The sequence below is a fragment of the Manacus vitellinus genome, unplaced genomic scaffold (genome assembly GCF_001715985.3).
Source record: "Manacus vitellinus isolate BGI_N305 unplaced genomic scaffold, ASM171598v3 scaffold_5_pilon, whole genome shotgun sequence".
Classification (NCBI taxonomy): Eukaryota; Metazoa; Chordata; class Aves; order Passeriformes; family Pipridae; genus Manacus; species Manacus vitellinus.
This window is the reverse complement of record NW_021940682.1, coordinates 25,619,653-25,636,279: the sequence shown is the minus strand read 5'-3', so window position 1 is coordinate 25,636,279 and position 16,627 is coordinate 25,619,653.

Genomic DNA, 16,627 nt, shown 5'->3' with positions numbered 1-16,627 from the left:
GAAGTCAAACAGTTCACTTATCATAATGCTATTATAGTACCCCCTTCTAAATGAAGATTAATAGCAACGTGTTGCATTTGTTCCTTAAAGATAAAGATTTTTATTTAATAAGCTTACCACGAGTTATATCCTCAATGCAACAATTTTCCCCATCTCTTGTAAAAAATATCCATCCTTATTGGCTTTTAGTGTTAATCCAGGGCAATGTCTCTCTTGCATACTGTGTGCATTTTTCACAAACATGTCAACATAACACTCCTCAAGAAGGACATTGTTTACTTTGGAAAACCTACCTCATGCAGGATAAAACCATTCTTTGTGAACACTTATGAAGGACAAGAGTTAGTGTGCTATTTATGAAATGTTTCGTTATACAGTATGTGGTTTCCATTATATAAATAATTCTTTCCCCCTCATCTACTTCTCTGTGGGAATATTGAATAAATAATTAAAGGGAAAAAAGAGTAGGAAGAAATAAGTATAAACAAATTGAAAGATGATTCATAGGTTGAGTTATGTTAATTGTATTTCCTACTGAAACATCAAAGTGCATTTGGTAATATGAAATATATGCACCTTTCCAAGATTTTATATTTTGGCTCTCTTAAGGCTGCTGATAATTATCCACAATAACTTCATGGAAAATATCCCCATAAGCTTTGTTTAGTGTTTATTTTCCCAGGGCAAGATACCACTTAGAATTTCTTTATTTAAAAGGGTTAGTTCTTTGCTTTTTGTTATGGAGAGAGATGCTGCTTAGTCCATAGACAGAGTATGGAAGTGCTTATCATAGTCACATGACTTTTCTTCTTATTGTCTTTATGAAATGTCAGCCACAAGAGAGGAAATCACTAAAAAAATCCCTACAAGAGTGGCAGAGCACTAAAAAAATGATTGCATTTTGGCTACACTCTTTGAGAATTATTATACATCAAAATAATTTCAGTAATATCTGGAGGCCCTGGTTAGAGATTCAGGATAATATTTCTGAAGTGAGTAAGCAGGTACAGCCATAAAAGAACAAGGGCAACAATTTCACATTTTAGGTCTGTAAGTCCAAATTTCAGGTACTTGAAATCTACATTAGATATTTTGTTGCCCCGGTAGACTTTGGTTGCCTGTATTTCTTTTGCTGGTTGTTTGCAGAACTTCCCCAGTCTTTCCAAAACAGAGATGATCGTGCACACAGACATACACCAGGAGTCATGCTGCAGACTTTCTACAACCTATACATCCTGGTGGACCTGGTCTAGAAAACAGTTCATATCAAGCACCAGGGGTACTCCTATCAAATCTGGACTGACTAGAGCCAAGACTCAGAAAACATCCTCCTCCTCCACCCTCCTTCAAGAGCTCTAAAACACCCCTGCAGCTTCCTACAAGAGTGAAAAGATGGAAAAGGCAGGAAGCTCACTTTTATATATAAATCAGCCATTATCTTATTGTGTTTATCTGAGAATAATTTAAATGACATAAGCTTCCAAAAAATCATCAAAAAGATGGAATAATACACTTTTTTTTTTAGCCTTTTCCCTAGAATGGGGAGTGAACTTGGTTTGCATTTGCTATGGTTGGCTGGAAAAAAGTCACAGAAATATTCTGAGGTTTTGACCATAGGTTGTTTTTCTTTTTTCTACCTGAAAACACCTCAAAGAAGAGAATTTCCAAGACAAGGAAAGGGAGAGAATGCCAGTAAACAGCCACCTTCGTAGTAGCGCATCCATTAATGTTTATGGTCTCACACTATGTGGTTCAGAGCAATGAATATATCTGCTGTGTGGCATGGAGTTCTCCAGAAACCACTTAATGAATATTTAATGAGAGAAAAATGGTTTCAATGGGAGTACTTTAAAGACCAAGAAACTTGCTAAGCCAGGGTGAAGTAGTATACTAAAGGAGAGGGAAAGGTTTCACATCAAAGTTATCACTCAGTCTGCGTTTATCTCAAGAATATTAAGTTTCAAAAAATGTATGAACCTAGCTCTTCAAGAAAATTTCTCTAACCTTGAGGAGCACTGGCTATTCTAAGATCTCATTCATGCTTTCTGGCTTCTATCTAAATTTCTAAATGACATTGCTGAGAAATGCACTATAAGGTATGGTTTCTCTAAGAAAAGCTCTTAGTTTACTAAACTGTACAATTCCGAGTTACTCAGAACTTCTGTTGGCAAGAGTATTGCTTTAAAGATGGAGGAATTTGTTTTAACAGAAATTGTAGAAGGTAGTTATTTTCTCAGTGAATAACATAAAACTGGTATCATCAACACTGATTTTAGACACATATATACACAAGAGTGTGTATATGTTTATCTTCAGCTATCTTCTGCTAGCTGAAAATGTTAGGTTTCAAAATAATTGCACATGCTGTACTAGAATTTTTCAGGATATATTTGATTGTTTCTCCCACTGATAATATTTAAAAGGTGATTTGTTTGTTAAATTGAATAAGGCAATTTAAAATCATGTCACAAGTAACAGATTGTTTTGTTTAAACTCATTTTACTTGCTTGGTCTTATCTTAGTTTATGCATTCTGTATCATCAGCAGGATACTCAAGAGGTGCCTTATGCTATACACATTCAGACCGGCTGCTGTGAAGGGATTACCAGCCCATGTCTGCCATAAGCCTCTTTTAGAATTTGCTAACTATAGCACTGTAGACAAAATGCCCTGGCAATGACTAGAAAACACGAAATTGTTAAATTTTGCTATAGCACCTTGAAAAAATCTCTTGTGGTTTGATTGAAACCTCAGACAGTTTTCACCAAATTTGCTCTTCCCACCACCTACCCTCCTGATTTTCACCTAACTATGGTTTATTTCGATTGCACTGCATTCTATTGTTAAAACAAGATATATTATAAAAACCTTGTGATTTTTTTTGGAATTTGGGACTTATTTCCTTTCATACTTGGCTTGGTTAAAATTCGTTTTTCCTAGCTGGAGTTGTTGCTCCATGGTGATTCCCGTGCCTGCCACAAGAGGTCTCTTCCTGTGTGCCGAAAGTGAAAACTAAGAGCCGAACATCCTCACTATTCCTGCGTGTTCTTCCAGGCTTAAGCTCACCATTCAATGTCAGGGGAACTTCAGACATACTTGAGAAAATATTTGTGTTTGCATATTTCAAGTGATCGGAATCCGATCTGTAGTTTCAGAATCAAGACAGATCTGAGCAGAGCAAATAGAGATGATATTTAAGTGCTGAACTTAAGATATATTCCAGTTACCTTTCTAATTTCTCTTTTTCCTTTCTGTGTGTTACAGCAATTTCTGTGTTCCTTCACAAACTGATGAGCGTGATGAACTTATATGCTGTGCTCACAGGCCCAATGCTCCTGTGCTAGGGTTTCATGCTTCTGATTGAAAGTTATGATAAAGAGCTTTTAATTTGATTTACTGAATTTTGAGTCACCACAAATAAACTACATGTCTCCTTTGAGTCACTTTTCATTTAATCTTTCCTTTAATCCAGAATTTTCAATGTTTGTTTTTGGCATATGAAAAATCTGAGACTTTTGAAAAACATTGTCTTCAGGGATGCACTGCAATAGTGACCAAGTTGTTAATGAGTAAGAAGCGTGTTTTTATCTCTCTAGTCTTTGGATCTTATGTCACAGATTTATCCACCAACTGCAAGGAGAAAAGAAATAGATATGAGAAAAAGAAATGGAAATGTATGAAAGGCCAGTTAGATAGCTGACAGGATTTAGAAGAAGATTCTATCAATCACAACTCTAGATTTTTGTGTTGAGCAATAAGTGAGTTCTTCAGTTTTTAGTATAGACAGTGAACTTCCTAGGTAGATAATGAAGTCACCTAGTTATGAATATTTTCCTGCATCCAGACTGGTAAAAGATATTTTTATGAAGTCTGAGTTACTACTAGTGTTGTGAGTGCTACAGCTTGGAACAGCAGTTTTAGCATTCAGTAGCAAGTAGGTGATCAGATTTCATAAAAAAAAAAACCCAAAAAGTTATAATCTCTTTTCTGTTAATTTTTCTTACACCTTACAGATGATAAATTAAGTGGTACTTGCTATCAGTAATGCAATAAAAGGGAAAAAATTACCCTATGTCAAGCATAACCATGTTTCTGTTCTTTTTTTTTCCCGTGCTAGGCTTAGGCAAAGTCTAATGGCTGCCAAAATCATCACAAAAAATTTATGTGCCAAGTACAATGGATCAACGAAAGATTTAGATGGAGAGAATCCAAAATATGTTTTCAAGAGAAATACTGGGGCTGCAGTTTTGGGGTGAAATCATAAAGAACCATCCTCCGGCGGACTAGGAGTCAATCTTATTTAAATTCCTCCTGCTTTTAATGTCAATACTTGGCAAAATTCCCCTACTCAGATAAAGGCACCATGATTTCAAAACACTGTAAACTATTTATGTCACCTGATAGCATGCCTCCTTTGACTCCCTTCCTACACCCACTCCAGAGAGAATCACACAGAACTTTATGGAGAGAGAAGTTGGACTCTTTTGACAGTCCTTCAAAACATAAATTAAGTTTGAACCAAAAATACATGTAAGGAAATGATTTGGTTATGCCCTCTTATTCCAGAATTACTGTATTTTGTTATATATTACTTAGTTTCTATTGCCTCTGGGAAAATATTTTCCATCCATGAAAAACTAAGTTCTGGTGTTGTTCACGCACATAATCCTGGTGTTTTCCCATAGCATGTAAAGGATGCTGGTCTCTTTACAGCTTGCTGTACATTTTACGTTGGGTTCTGCAGCTCCTCAAAGAACCAACATGGAACTTCTTGCATCCCTGACAGTAAGTTCACCCTGCATAAAGGGCAGGTTGTGCAGTTATCCATCTAAATAAGGAATGAAAATGGTTTGAAACAGAAAAGAGAGAGCCCAGAGTTAGATGATGCACTTTTTTTCTGAATTTTGATCAAGGTAATTTCATCAGTTCTTTCTACCCAACAGCAGAACATACCTTTTTCTTTATTTGTTTTGAAACAAGTGATATTGTTCACCAAGTTAAAAATGTTACTCGAATGAATATTTATAACAATTCTGCAAAAGATTTCATCCCCATAGCACAATTTCTAAATTATACAAAAGCCTGGAATACTGCTTACAGATTTGACCAGTCTCTAATTTTACCAAGAGAAGAATGAAAACAAAAGTACAGTCATCCAACAGTGCAATATACAGTGCAATTTACTGCTGAATAGTAAATACATGGGACGCCTGCCAGACTGTTCCTAAAGAAGTATGTACCACATATGTGGTCAAGAAATAAATTGCATTTATCATCCACCCTTGCTTACCTCATTCATCCATCTCTGCCTGGAGTACCTTAAGCATTCCAAATACTGAGTTACATCAAAGTCTCTGTCCAAAACAACAAGAAAAGAAGGAGTAGTAAGAAAACAATTAATTTTCCCCTTCCCCTCATCTGGTACAAAATTAATCTTTCCCTACAAAATATTGACACCTGTTGCTGCTGATCTTTGATGGCCAGAAGCAAAGCATTGTCTTAGTGTCTGGATAGACAAGTCATGGAGCATTCGATCTACATAAGAAGATATTGACCAGTTTCCTGAATTTTTGTTTGTTAAACTAATTTTTCTGTATTCCAGATGAAGAGTTCAGGCAGAATAGACTAGATCTTGCAAAGGCTTGATAGTTTATCCAATTCATCCCCTCTTGAAGTGCTCTTTATATTGCTTTCTAGTTTTATTATTTTTATTATTTTTATAGTATTGTCAATCTTCACAGGCTAAATATTTTTTAAAATGTTGCATAAAAAACTAGAGACCAACAATAGTATTAGAAAACTACAGATCATTAATTCTTAGCTTTCTCTCTGTATTTGCTCTTTAACATCAAGTTCAGTTTGATATCTGATAGTTATTATATTGGAAAAAATCTCCTATCTCTTGCCTTACTTGGCTTCACCTTCCCTTGCATTTCCTTGTTCCCTTTTTTCCTATCTGAATAATGACATAAAAGTGTCATAGGATTCATAAATACCCAATTAATATCATCAGACTAAAGTTTCAGTGATCCAGAACCTCTGGAGACAAAGAAGGTTCAACTTCATCTGAGGTCCCACATTAGAAGCAAAAAATTTTGATCATTGTGTGGGTCATTGGCTTAGGTTAAAAGATATGCTCCATTAATAGAATCATCCTAACTGAGTTTTGAAGAGAGCCAAAACAAAGAAACTAACTAGAATGGGAGGAATGTAAAAATACAGCAGGTCATTTCTCCATGCCAGCATCACATCCTTCCAGGTCTGCAAAATTGGGAGGAATATATAAGATAGCGGCTTTTGGTAGAAACTGAGGAGCAGGAACAGTTTAATAGCATAGTCAAGAAGAGAAGCTGAAGATTGAAACTATTTGCTAAACTTGCAAAAACTGACATTTTAGAAGAGTGTAAACTTTGTGTAAAACTTCTTCACTTCTTCAGTAATCACTACAGCTCAAATCCTAGGCAATATCAGATCTCAGTATTCTTTGATAAAGACAAACCTAGACTCAGCATCAGAATTGTTTGTTAAGGCATAATGCACAGGAAAGCAGGGTAGGGACTAAACAAGTAACAGAGATGCTCTTAAAAATTGTTATCAAATCACACAACTCAAATAGTGTTTTTGCGTAATTAAAAACAAAGAAATAAATGGTGAATACCTTGGAAAAAAAATCAGTAACTCACAGCCACCCCTAAAACAGTTTAGAATAATGCAGTGAGAATGCTTTTATGGATAATCTGAAAATGTGAGTAATTACTTTGCCCAGTGTTCAAAGGCAAATCACCTATCCAAACCTGTGGGAATTTTAGCTTTGTAAGTCCTCAGTAAAGCTTGAGAAGACAGAGTTCATGATGTTGCTATTAGCATAAAATATCCTTTGGATCTTTTACAAGCCAAACCCAGGTTTTATAAAAAAATGGACTCCATGTGCTGTTATTTGTCGTAATGAAGGCACAGCAGTGAGTTGAAGTAGATGTTTTTAATAAAGTTCTGTCTCCAGCCTGCGACAAGGGTTTAACATCTCCTGCTATGAGGCTGGAGAATGTTCAGGCTGTATCCCACTGGGAATTTCCACGTGGACCTAGAACCCCTCTGAGATTTCTACCTTTTCCTGAAGCTAATTAGAATTCATGTTTTCTTAGCGAATTAAGGACAGTGATAGCCACTCACACTCTAATCACAGTTAAGCCTAATGGACAGCCAAGGATAGGTGGTTACCCAAAGTATCTAACCCACAAATATTTTGACATTTTCCTCCATTTCACATTTGCCACTGAGCACCCAGCAGGTGCTCCCATTATAGAAAGGAAGTGTTAATGCCTTAAATCATCCTCTTATTCTGGTTAGAATGCATCTAATTGATGTCTCACCTCTGGGAAAACAAAGACAGTAAATTCAGGTTAATGGTCCTGAAGACTGGGAGGCATGGCTAAGTTTATTAAACCAGCCAAGCCCAAAACACTGACACCTACAATAATACAAGGAGAAATTACAAGATTCCTTAGAAATACCATCATGCATCAGAAGTAGTCTACCAATGATGTCAGAAAAAAACCTAAGAATAACGTTTGGAATTATTTTTCTTGTGTTTAAAGGATATTTACTTTAAAATTAAAATAAATGCATTTTGTGGAAGAAGCCTGAGTAAAAAACTGGATGTTAAGGCCAGAGGATGGAGGAAAGGAAAAGTGACTCTCTACTTCACTGAAGACTAAAATTTTTTCAATACTGAGTTGAGGGTGGTGTGTTATCAACATAGACTGAGAAATCCACATTATCTAACTGTAGGCACCCATATTTCAGGTTCTGGAGTACATCTTGACTGGTCATTCTTGTCTCGTATCAACTGGAAAATGAAAAAACATTTCACAACCTAATTTATGGGTTTGTTTCAAGTACCTCCCCTACAATGAAATGTTTCCCACTTTGGATGTGGTTGTTTCTGTCCATTGATTATAAAAGTCTGGACAACTCTTTCAGTTGTGGTCTCTCACTTGCTATTTATTTCTCATCTATTATCAGTTTCTTTAGGAAATCTGGTATGTAATTAGTAGTATGAGGGGATAGAGGGAACTGATATTCAAAACACAGATGCAGAGGTGGAAACTGTGGAAACATACTTCACTGTAGTTACTGTGGGTATTTATATTTACATCAACTAAGAAACAATGCCAGGATGATGTACAGCACAACTCAGAGCCTCAGAGATTTTTGGTCCTAATGAGAAATGTACACCTTAATACTTCTGTAAAGTACAAATCTATTATTCATACTCTTTTGCATTTAGTAGCTTATTCCCTTACAATGGATTTCAAGAGTTACTAATTCGTTACACTCTAGAGCTGAGAAGTAAAAAGCATGAAATCATGTTTATTAGTTATGTGTTTTTTAAAATAAATGTACAGTTCTTCTAAAGACAGATGTTCAACATTGCATTACTGAGTGGTTCAGTTCCCAGAAAGGATTTACTGATCTATGTGGTTCAAGGTTAAAGAAATCAGCAAGTATTACTCAAACATCCATAGAAAAAAGGTAATAGACTAAGGCTGACCTTTGTGCCATGTGTTAAAAAGCCAGCTCTGCCATACTTATATCCAGTAAACCCACACAAAATTGTTTAGAAATATGTTCTTTTTGTATGTAAAAAAGAAAAATGCTGGTAACCTAAAAAGAAGATACACTTCTCTGAAATTTAAGAAATACTCACCCTCTTGGCTTTCTCTCTCTCTTAGTAAAGTCATGTAGTGTCCGTAATGAATAGACTATTGACCTTTTGTGTCAATTTTAGGCAATATTATGACATATTGGAATACACTGGTCATGAACTGAATCTCAGTTTCTTTTGGTGTTTAGGAAATGGACAATGAAATGAAAATAGTCATACAGCTTAGGGTAGCAAGGAGATTCTGTGATTTATTCCCTTAGTCCCTTCCACAAGCCCTCATTAAAAAGATAATGATATTGTAAATGAAAACTATTGCTCTACATTCCCGAAGTCGTAGTATTTTCAGCATTTTCAGTGCTTTGGCTAGAAAGGCATTACTACATCCTCCCAGGTGAGACGTGCAGTGTTTGTTGTTGTTTGGTTTTGTTTCTGGGTCTTTGTTGTTGTTGTTGTTTGTTTTGCTTTTCTCATTGTAAGACGCTAATGTTCAAACTAATTTGGATGCAAAAGAGTTCATAAACATGTCGTATTGGTATCCTTATTATTTGGACCTGTTGTATAACTTTATGAAGTTTTTTACAAATAAGAATTAAAGACCTCTAATTTTCTCTGATATTTATGAGTAGCATTTGACAATAGAGCAAAGCAAGAGGTGGTGGCAGAGTCGCTGGACAGTGACCAGGCAGAAAGGTACCTGGAGTTATGGATTGACAGCATGTTGAACATAAGCCAGCAGTGTGCCCAGGTGGCCCAATGGCATCCTGGCCTGTATCAGGAATTGTGTAGCCAGCAGGACCAGCAAGTGATTCTTCCCCTGTACATTGCACTGTCAGGCCACAGCTCTAGTGCTGTGTTTAGTTCCAGGCCCCTCAGTTTAGGAAGGATATTATGGTGCTGGAGTGTGTCCAAAAAAGGTCAATGAGGCTCGTGAAGGGTCTGGAGTACTAGTCCTATGAGGAGTGGCTGAGAGAGCTGGGGTTATTCAATCTGGAGAAGGGGAGGTTCAGGGGAGACCTCATCACTCTCTACAACTACCTGAAAGGAGGTTGGAGCCAGGTGGGGGTTGGGCTTCTCCCAGGCAACCAGCAGTAGGACACAGTCTTAAGCTGCACTGGGGAGGTTTAGGTTGGACATTAGGAAGAAGTTGTTCACAGAAAGAGTGATCAGGCATTGGAATGGGCTCCCCAATGAGGTGGTGGAGTCATTGTCCCTGGAGGTGTTTAAGAAAAGCCTGGATGAGGTACTTAGTGCCATGATCTAGTTGACAAGGTAGTGTTAGGTCATAGGTCATAGGTTGATCTCAGAGGTCTTTTCTAACCTAATTGATTCTGTGATTCTATCTTTACTTTCAGAGAATTGATTTTGACATTACTTAACCTTGATTGAAAGAGTGATTCAGTGTACACTTTACACTGACATAAAGTTACTGCTACGAAGGGAGTGCTCCCATCTTCTATCCACACCTTCATTTCCTTCCCTTACTCTCTTAGTCCATTGCAGTGTCACAAGGGCTGGTGTAGCTGAGCAATAAATCAGACTGGGGAATGGAACTAGTTTGTAGGAAAAATAAAAAGTAATGTCAGCACAGACTGGTTTCTCAGTTCAGCTGGCCACAGATGCTTTTGTTATGCAATGGGGCAGAGAACAGGAGGATGGGGGTAGCTTGTGCGGGCTGCTTCTTTTAGTGTTAAGGACTTTGACTGTAGTTGTCTTCAGTTTTCTTTTAAGAGATGCCTCATAGCTTTATTAAAGTTGATCAAGTGCAAAAGATGAATTCAAAATGTAAATCTTTCATCTTAATGAGGAAAGGAGTGAATCTCAGTGCTCCCCACTAAAGCATGCTGGTACTATTTCCTAGTCATATGAAATAAATAAGTAAAGTTTTGAAGTTCATGTTTTTGTAGCTCTGGTCTCTTCCAGAACTAGTTTGTTTCATCCTACTGTCCTTCATTATTTCAATTCTTTCACTTTTGAATAATTCTTTTGGAGTCTATCTTTAAGTGATTATATTTCATTTGTATCATCATTATTATGAAGTGATTAGAAATAGCTTTTTTATTAAACACAAGTTACTTATTCTTATTCTGCATTGTGCATGGAAAAGCTGCCCTTCATTAATTTCAGCATGTGATTTCTTAGATTTTGTTCAGTAAGAAAAAATGCAGAAACCCAAAATAAATGGAAATTTCATGTATGGTGAAATAACGAAAAGATGCAAATTAAGATAATCAAGAAAAAAAATCCTGTCATGACTTCTTCACTTATTTTTTGGTTATACTCAGTAAGTACTCATAGACTGGGTTAAACCCAGTCGGGAGACCCAGGAAGTGTTTTTGTCATCTTCATCATCTAAAACACTCAAAGACATCCCAAGAGAATTCAGAAAGAATAAAACACTGATTAAGGACAATCCATGAATAATCAGAATTGTTTCTTACAGTACAGTTAGATAGCAATAGCTGCTTCATATTTACTTTTTCAATGAGAACATACATCAGTCTTTGGGCTTGTTTGTGCAGTACCTCAGACATAAGCGTACACAAAAATGCAAAACACGGTCATGTTTACGCACACACTATGGTGTGTTTCCCAGCCCACAGGGATGTAATTGTGATGCAAATAAACAGTGATGAAGGATTTTCAGTCTTGGCATGGTAGATCCCATGATTTCATTTGAGTTGGTGTTTGACCTTAAAATGATGTTGAGCAGTTTGTACCAAGGCAAACAAAATCACAAAAACACTCATAAGTAAAAATATAAGGTGCAAAGAAGTGATCTCTGAGTGCTGAATTAACCAAAAAATATAGGATGAGGAAAATGTTACTTTAGATACAATGGTAAGAGATTTTTCCAGAATTTTTTGACAAAATTAACAAAACACAAATGAAAACAAAACCACTCCAAACCTCCATCTCCCTTCAAAAATTTCCAGTCAATTTGCAAGAGAAAAATTATATTTTAATTTAAAACCAGTTTAATATATCCCTTAAGAACATTGTGAAATTCCAGACACTTAGGACTAAGTGACAGTCTAACACCTTCATGTATTTTCCATCCCTGTTTTAGCTACCCCCATTAGTCAGTTCCTCAATACATGTATGAACATTCTGAGCTCCCCAGAAACTCAGTTTTCAGAAACAGATTTATTTTCTATTGAAAAACCAAAGTCTGCTGTTGAATCTGGATCACATCTAAAGATCTCATCATTGTGAATTTGATTTTGTAACTCTGCAATATGTTTTTTATCTTCATCCATTCAGTAGGAAGGGAGAGTTTGAGCCAAAAAATGTATATACTTTAGTTAAAAAGAAATTGTTACATAGATTACAGAGAACAATTATCTGATTTTATTTTGCATTTCATCCCTCTTATTAGGAATGGTATAACTAGCTTATTGATAGCAAATTATTGGCTGTTTCTTCCAAATATAGCCTTGTATATCTTACAAGCCTGGCAACCTACGTATTACCTTGAGAAGTACCTTTTCAAGGACCTTGAGAAGATGTCATTATACAAATTGACTTAGTAATAGATCGTTGACTACTTTAAAGACAATCCCAAAAAGTGGATTTTCAGTGAGAATCGTCACAATTAAAATTTTGATTTTTTTTCTTCCCATTAGCATCTTTAATAGTCACTGAATGCTATAATTTTGAAAAATTAATTTCTTAGAATAAACACAAACTAGTTATAAAACTACTATCTATCTAGATTTTTATAAATTCTGATGCCAGCTGTAGAAACTGCTTGCAATGTTTCGAAAAGTTCCTGTAAATGCGGAGAAGCACATTCAGCCAAACAAACCATGACTGCACACACCCAGATGAAAATATGTCAAATTCCTTTTAGATTCAGTCTTTGAAGGGACTAAGTAGAATCTTCTTAATCTCCGTACTTCTGGTCTGTAAGTTTTATTTCAATGAATAAATGTTGCTCTTCGGATTGAAGGGAATAGGAGTTTTGCCTAATTCTTTATGACCTTATTAAATATAATTTAGCAGTAAGGGCCATTTAACAGTAAAAATAAATAATTTAATCAAGAAAATGGTTACTGCAAAGAAATAGTAGCATTAAATTGCAGATGGTAGGTACTTTCCTGCTACGAAGAATGAAGGATTTTTTTTCTTTTTCTCAAAAATATGAATAAGTACACTGTAACAAAATCCCACAAATGTATAGGTATTTATACATGAATTTCAACCAAGTCATTAAATTACAGTCACGAGGTTTTGCAATACACTTCTCTATAAAACCTATCTATATGAAAATCATTCCAACCTGTAAAAATGATTGAGATGTTATTGTCATGAAAATGGGAAAAGAATATTCATAAACTGACTCAAGACAGTATTATGGTCAGCAGATAGCTTGCAGGTTGGAGCAGATTGTCTGTCTCCCACTGAAGAGATGTAGGTAGGATGCTGTAACCTAAATGATCTCTCCCTGTAACCCACCCGCTTTTCGGCTGTAAAAGCATTGAAGATGGATCAGGCTGGGAAGATCACTGGAGGATGGACAGAGAACAGTGAGTGGAGGTGTGGAGCACTGGTGTCTATGGAACCTGCAAGGTACTGGGCTGAGAGTGTTGAGGACTCAACTTCTGGCTAATGGGGCAGGAAAATTTATTTTTTGGAAATGTCTCTGAGGTTTTTCCCTACATCTTTCTCAAAACCAATACTGATTATTTCACCCATTTGTTGATGATTTCCAATGACCCTCCTCTCCATACCACCCAATTACTCTGCAAAACATTGCACTACAGTTCTCTAGACTGTCTGCAGTGTGGAAAAACCTTTCACTGGATATATCTATCCTAGTGCAAAGTGGTATCTCTCTGAAAGTGGAATCTTGGTTGTTCTGATATCAGTGTTAAGTCTCACATGGCCTTCAAACAGCCTGAATTTCACCCTGCAGACTACACTGAGACTAATTGTTCCTCCTTTTGTCTGGGACAATATGATCTGCAACTGTAGGCAAGTTACAGTCTTCTCTTTCTCACTTATCAGACAAACATAAGAGTAGCATATATTATACATACATTATACATTTCCTTTCTTATTATCAGTTTGCATGCATATTGACAACATAGTCCTAACTCATGATAGTATTTTAAGCACATGTTTAAACTTACACCAGAGCAAAGCCAATTCTCAAGCATTTTGCTGTACTGACATCTTTAAACACGTCACCATGCCTATTTTTTCATTTGGATCCAAATTGGCATGCTCTGTGTTGGAGGGGGCTAAATTTCAACTCTACTATTACATTTCCCTCCTTTCAGAGAAAAATTGTTTTCCTGACGTCTTGACGTGCAAATGAACTAAAACTGTATTTCCAGACAAAATTGATTCGAAATAGAAGGTAATCAGATTTGGCAGAATTTGTCTTGATGTGAAAATCTGGACAGTTGGATAGGGAAATAATATTTAGATGAATTTGTAGTTCAATTTTGCTTCTGCCATTCATCTAAAACCAATAAAACACAGGATTGTCAGTGGAAGTATTTGGGAAGGAAGTATGAATGTGAATATTGCAGCAGCATGATTGTTATCTGTCTTATTTCTTGCTGTGACAACTTTATTTATGTTCCTAGGTATAGTTTACCTGAATCCAAAGAGAAAATAAAAGAATCTATTTACAGACATCATCTGGTGTTGAACAGTTATTATGGAATAACCATTCTAGTCTATTTTGCTTTGCATTAAAAACAGTCAGTTTTTATATACTGGAATAAAAATGGGTTTGTTTCATGTTTTCTTTGCTGATTGAGCTTTCTGTGCAGAGTTGTGGGATGTTATCTATGTGAATCTACAACACTGAAAAGTTCAATGCTTCAGAAAAGTTTGAGACTCGGAAATCTGTGTGTCTTTTATCCTCTGAATATGATTAATGATGCTTTGTGTTTTGCAAGACATTATTAAAAACAGAAGCCGATGACTTCATTGTCTCTGACAATGACTTTGAAGGTGGGGTCAGTTATTCCACTTTTACATTTCTTTGCAAGATTAAAAGAAAGTAAAAACAATTACACTGGGGGGGGGGGAACTTTGCACAGATGTAACAAAGCAGGATACACACACGTTTTCAATATGCTTCTTCCAGTGAAAATTCACCTCATTCATATGATACTGCTGGTAAGCAAACACTAGTGACAGGCAAATCTAGCCATCAGGAAAACATACTGGGTTCAGGATTATCTCAAGTACCACATGCTAGAATTTTTGAAAATGTTAACGAAAGAGTTCAGAGTTTGATTGAGAAAATTACAAGTAACAGATGCAATTTTTGGTTGCATTCCTGGACATTCGGTGATGGACAAGAAAGCTATCATGCAGAACTGAAATAAAGTGTGCAACAGCAAAAATTTATTTGAAAATATTAGTGAGTTATTAAATATCAGTACTTTTTTATTTTTGCAGAAAACACACCACTTTCACAAGTTGAATGTGCTATATGTTTATAAAGTTTATATGCAGTATTGTTTAAAGTGTTGGAAATGCTAGGTCTTCCTTCAATAGCTAAACAGGAAATTATTTGCTCTTTTTGAGCTATTCTGTTCATCTGTGATGCATTATTTTATTGAATTTCTGCAGTGTAAGGGTTATTTTTTTAAACTGATATCTTCACCTTTTATGACTGTCAACAACATTCCCACTGTACTAAAAGCCCAAAGGGGGAACTGAAAGCCTCACAGAAAGTAATGGTAAAATTCAAAATTATTTCAGCAACATTGAGGTTTTGCTGAGTGAGGCTGGGAATATGGTTGCAATAAAACCACTATCGCTTTGACCACTGACAGAGGAATGAATGTTATCTAACACTGTCAGTTTTCTGCCTTCAGAACACTCATTCAGAAAAGTCACTAGAAAATTATGGTACTTTATCAGCTGGTTCTGTTTTTTCACTGTCTTTTATTTTGTTGTAAAAATCAGTTTGTCAAATGAACTTTGCTGTACTGACTAGAATAAATATGAGACTCTCACAAATTTATCTTGCATATTATCAAGGTTACTTTTCTGAGGTCTTCCCTGACCTTTTAGTGTTTCATTGGCCTTAAATAATGTTGTAAACAGGCAGCAATGTAAAATAAATTTTATTCAAGATATAGTCAATGAAGGGGTGGAAAACTCAGGAAATATTACATCAGAATTTCTTCTTTTTGGATCTTCTTTGCCTTAACCAGAAGACTTTCCTGAGCTGTTTGATTTAACACAAATCTAAAATGTCTCCTGTAATATGATCTACTTTTCCATTTTTTTTACTCATATAATGATTTTAAAATGGAGATTCATATCTCCCACTATTAGTTTCTCAAGAAACAGATAGGAATCATTATTAAACAGTTCATACTAGCACTGAAACATGAGACTTTCTTCACAGTAAAGTTTCGAAAATGAATCAAAACAGTGCAGAATAGTAGGACCCTTTTTGTTTCTGTGAAGTAGAATAACAAAGAATTGATTACTATTGGAAGGTTGATTTTACCAGCTGGACTTTTGGAAAATGGGATTATGGTTCTCACATCTGCAGAATTTTTAGTGTGTCTAATGCAAGGATAAAAGACAAACATTAAAAAAAAAAAAAGGAAAAAAAGTAAATTTCACTGCATTTCATTTCACACTGGAATGTGCCTCGTGAATCTTAATATTTCTGCTGAGGAGTCCCCACCAGCCTGTAGACATCCCTATAACTTAGGCTCAGAATTGCTTTGTTGCACCACTGTAATAAGACTAGATAGAAGGTAGATTTAGGTAGACGCTGTTACATTTTTCTATCAATAGAGAAATGTCTGAAAAAAAGCATCACAAAAATATTTGGCCCTGATATATATGTATTTTCTTAAATAGGAGAGATGTAAATGTTTTCACAAGGAAAAGCACAAGGAGGTGTTGTATTTACCAAATAAAGGTAAAAAGCAATGACAGCTTTTTGTTACTCTACTGATACTTTTGTTTGTGTAA